This window comes from Populus nigra, chromosome 2 (genome assembly GCF_951802175.1).
Source record: "Populus nigra chromosome 2, ddPopNigr1.1, whole genome shotgun sequence".
Lineage (NCBI taxonomy): Eukaryota > Viridiplantae > Streptophyta > Magnoliopsida > Malpighiales > Salicaceae > Populus > Populus nigra.
The window spans coordinates 11,039,787-11,044,786 of record NC_084853.1 but is presented as its reverse complement, the minus strand read 5'-3'; positions in this window follow the sequence as shown (position 1 = coordinate 11,044,786).

The window sequence follows — 5,000 nt, the reverse complement described above, 5'->3', positions numbered from 1 at the left end:
TCGGCAGCGCAGATTTTTCGACGAACATGGGCTGGACGCTGGACTGGCCGGGCCATGCAGGAAAATTCATCGAGGGGACACGCTGACGAAACAGCGCTGGTTCAGGCACGGCGGGCAGTGTTGGAATCGGCAGCGCCGACGAAATCGGCAAAGTCGGCAGAATCGGCAGCGGGTGCTGGCGATGGGTCTGGACGGGCTGGATAGTCCAAGGCTCGACGAGAAAGACTGCTGGTTTAGACACTGGGGCAGTGGCAGCCCGCGGGACAGTGTCGGCAGATTCGGCAGCGCAGATTTGTGCGGCTGCAGGTTCGTCGGGGAAAATCGGCAGCGCAGATTTTGCGACGAACATGGGCTGGACGATGGACTGTCCAGGCCAGGCAGGAAAATTTGTCGAGGGGACACGCTGACGAAACAGCGCTGGTTCAGGCACGGCGGGCAGTGGTGGAATCGGCAGCGCCGACGAAATCGGCAAAGTCGGCAGAATCGGCAGCGCAGATTTTTCGACGAACACGGGCTGGACGGTGGACTGTCCAGGCCAGGCAGGAAAATTCGTCGAGGGGACACGCTGAGGAAACAGCGCTGGTTCAGACACGGTGGGCGCAGTGTTGGAATCGGCAGCGCCGAGAAAATCGGCAAAGTCGGCAGAATCGGCAGCAGGTGCTGGCGATGAGTCAGGACGGACTGGATAGTCCAAGGCTCGATGAGAAAGACCGCTGGTTTAGACACTGGGGCAGTGGCAGCCCGCGGGGCAGTGTCGGCAGACTCGGCAGCAGTGTCTGCCGATTCGGCAGCGTTGGCTTGTTGGCGCGGGGGGCCGATGCGAGTGGGGACTTGGGCAGCGGGCAGTGAAAGCAAGAGTTTCCCCGATGCTGCCGGGAAAAACGCTCCCCGGGATGGCCGGGTGAGATGACCCGGCGGCCCGCGACGGGTCATTCAATTCCATGCCCCGTCAACATAACTCCCGATGTACTGTTTGCTTTTTCGGAAGAAGAGATCCATCCCCCCATCCTCGGCCAGCCAAAAACGCTCCAATTAATGGCCGGGTGAGATGACCCGGCGGCCCGCGACGCGTCATTCAAATCACTGCCCTATCGGCTACAACTGCTGATGGGTGGGATTAGAGGCCTGCCATGGTGGTGAGGGGCGGCGAGGACCGTGAAAGCTAGAGTTTTTCAGAGGCTGCCGGGAAAAAGGCCCCTCGGGTGGCGGGGTGCGAGGACCAGGCGCGTCATTCAATTCTCTTCCCTATCAACTTGGCTCCCGTTGGCGGGATTGGAGGCCTACTGTTTGTTACAGGGCTAAAATCGTCAGGGGAAGAGCTGACGAAACAATGCTGGTTTGGATGCAGGGGGTAGTGTTGGAATCGGCAGCGCGGACAAAATCGGCAAAGTCGACAAAAAAGACTGTTGGTCTGGACATCGGGGCAGCGGCAGCCATGCCGACAGGGGGGGAAATCGGCAGCGCAGATTTGTGCAGCTGCAGGTTCGTCGGGGAAATCGGCAGCGCAGATTTTTCGATGAACATGGGCTGGAAGATGGACTGTCCAGGCCAGGCAGGGAAATTCGTCAAGGGGACACGCTGACGAAAGTAGGCTCGTCGGTGAAAATCGGCAGCGCAGATTTTTCGACGAACAGGGGCTGGATGCTGGACCGGCCGGGCCAGGCAGGAAAATTCGTCAGGGGGGCACGCTGACGAAAAGAGGGGCTGCCGCGTGGAAAATCGGCAGCGCAGATTTTTCGACGAACATTCGTCAGGGGGGCACGCTGACGAAAAGAGGGGCTGCCGCGTGGAAAATCGGCAGCGCAGATTTTTCGACGAACAGGGGCTGGATGCTGGACCGGCCGGGCCAGGCAGGAAAATTCGTCAGGGGGGCACGCTGACGAAAAGAGGGGCTGCCGCGTGGAAAATCGGCAGCGCAGATTTTTCGACGAACATTCGTCAGGGGGGCACGCTGAGGAAAACAGGGGCTGCCGCGTGGAAAATCGGCAGCGCAGATTTTTCGACGAACATTCGTCAGGGGGGCACGCTGAGGAAAACAGGGGCTGCCGCGTGGAAAATCGGCAGCGCAGATTTTTCGACGAACAGGGGCTGGATGCTGGACCGGCCGGGCCAGGCAGGAAAATTCGTCAGGGGGGCACGCTGACGAAAAGAGGGGCTGCCGCGTGGAAAATCGGCAGCGCAGATTTTTCGACGAACAGGGGCTGGATGCTGGACCGGCCGGGCCAGGCAGGAAAATTCGTCAGGGGGGCACGCTGACGAAAAGAGGGGCTGCCGCGTGGAAAATCGGCAGCGCAGATTTTTCGACGAACAGGGGCTGGACTGGCCGGGCCAGGCAGGAAAATTCGTCAGGGGGGCACGCTGACGAAAACAGGGGCTGCCGCGTGGAAAATCGGCAGCGCAGATTTTTCGACGAACAGGGGCTGGACTGGCCGGGCCAGGCAGGAAAATTCGTCAGGGGGGCACGCTGACGAAAGTAGGCTCGTCGTGGAAAATCAGCAGCGCAGATTTTTCGACGAACAGGGGCTGGACGCTGGACTGGGCCAGGCAGGAAAATTCGTCAGGGGGGCACGCTGACGAAAACAGGGGCTGCCGCGTGGAATGGCAGCCTACACGCAGATGCGAATTCGGCAGCGCACGATGGCTTGAGCAGGTCATGGGTTCGACTTGGCGCGATCTGAAACCTGGACGAGGGACTGTCGACGCTGGACGAGCCAGCGCGGTGGCCTGTCGTGCCCCGTTCAGGGGGGGCCTGCCGCGGAGACAGCCCTCGCGGGCTCGACAGCGCAGGCCAGCGTCCCCGACGTCGCTGGCCGCGGCAGGCGAGCTGCCGGGGTTCCCGCATTCCTACAAGAAAACGTCGTGCTTTCCACATGAAACCAATCCAGTAAAATCAGCCATATTTTTATGAGGCTGCCCACTGAATTTGGGGTCATTCCGGGCCGGTTCCTAGTTTTGCGGATTTACTCGATTTCTAATGGTAGGAAAATTAAAACAAATACTTCCCGACCTCGAAAAATTCTGGGAAAATTAATGAAGGTGGATTGGATTTTTGCCAACCTCTCTGCAAAATTTCAGCTCAAAATACCAAGAAATGAATTTTTTAGAGGGGGGGTGACAGCTGGGACCTAGTAGTGTCTCCCCCTGCCAGAGCTGCAATGACACTTATTGCTCTTTAGGGAGCCACCAGGCCGGCGCCCCTCAAAGACCACACGCGCGCGCGCGCCCGCCCGCGCTGGGCGCTGGGGCGCTGGGGCCTGAGGGCCTGGGGCCCTTGGGGGCCCTTGGGCGCTTGGGCGCGCGCGCGCGGCCCCCGCAGCCATGCCGCGCCGCGCGACGCGCGGACAGCCCCTGCTGGCTTGCTCTCTCGCCCGCGGGGGGGCTGCCTTCGGGCCCTGGCCCCCCGCGTTCTGGCCTGCCCCCTGCGGGGGAGAGGCTAGGCGCTGCAGGGGCCAGCCCGACGTCGCTGGCCGCGGCAGGCGACAGCCCCTGCTGGCTTGCTCTCTCGCCCGCGGGGGGGCTGCCTTCGGGCCCTGGCCCCCCGCGTTCTGGCCTGCCCCCCGCGTGGGAGAGGCTAGGCGCTGCAGGGGCCAGCCCGACGTCGCTGGCCGCGGCAGGCGACAGCCCCTGCTGGCTTGCTCTCTCGCCCGCGGGGGGGCTGCCTTCGGGCCCTGGCCCCCCGCGTTCTGGCCTGCCCCCCGCGTGGGAGAGGCTAGGCGCTGCAGGGGCCAGCCCGACGTCGCTGGCCGCGGCAGGCGAGCCGCCGGGGTTCCCGCATTCCTACAACAAAACGTCGTGCTTTCCACATGAAATCAATCCAGTAAAATCAGCCATATTTTTATGAGGCTGCCCACTGAATTTGGGGTCATTCCGGGCCGGTTCCTATTTTTTCCGATTTCCTCGATTTTTAATGGTAGGAAAATAAAAAAAAATACTTCCCGACCTCGAAAAATTCTGGAAAAATTAATAAAGTTGGATTGGATTTTTGCCAACCTCTGTGCAAAATTTCAGCTCAAAATACCAAGAAATGAATTTTTTAGAGGGGGGGTGACAGCTGGGACCTAGTAGTGTCTCCCCCTGCCAGAGCTTCAATGACACTTATTGCTCTTTAGGGGGGTGCCCCCTGACTGGCCATGGGGCGCGCTGGCCTGGCGCCCATAGGCCTGCCGCGGGGGATATGTGGGCTGTTGCTAAACTCGGACTAAGGTGGGGGGCCTCATGGCCCGAAGTATTGCCGGCATCGATGACCCGTTTTCCGGCCGGCGACGACCCGATTCCGGCCACCGTCTTCGGGACCCGCTCCAAGCCGTCGGGCGCGTTGGGGCTGCTTATCCGCGGCGTGGGCGTGGCATTCATTTGCCGTGCTTGTGCCAAGGTGCTGGCAGCTGCTGCGCGGCTGTCTGCTTGCCGCGACGTCACGGCGGCGGTGGCCGCTGCCCCTGCTCGCAAGTCGGAGGCCTGGCCGACGTGGCTGGTGCGGACCGCCGAGCTTGGGGATTGCGAGGAGAGCTCTACGCTGGCGTGGGCGTGGCATTAAATTGCCGTGCGCGCGCCCATGCGTTGGCTCTCCTCGCAATCCCCGACCTCGTGGCGTGACGTGCCCGCTGCCGAGGCCTGGCCTCCGTCTTGCGAGCCGGGGCTGACAGCCCCCCGCATGATTGTCCCTGTCGTTCCCCCCCGCGGCCTGTCCCTTGTCCCTTCGAGATCCTTCGCCTCCGGCTGCGGTGGCAGCTGCCCGTGCTCGCAAGATGGAGGCCTGGCCGACGCGGCTGGTGCGGACCGCCGAGCTTGGGGATTGCGAGGAGAGCTCTACGCTGGCGTGGGCGTGGCATTAAATTGCCGTGCGCGCGCCCATGCGTTGGCTCTCCTCGCAATCCCCGATCTCGTGGCGTGACGTGCCCGCTGCCGAGGCCTGGCCTCCGTCTTGCGAGCCGGGGCAGACAGCCCCCTGCATGATTGTCCCTGTCGTTCCCCCCCGCGGCCTGTCCCTTGTCCCTTCGAGA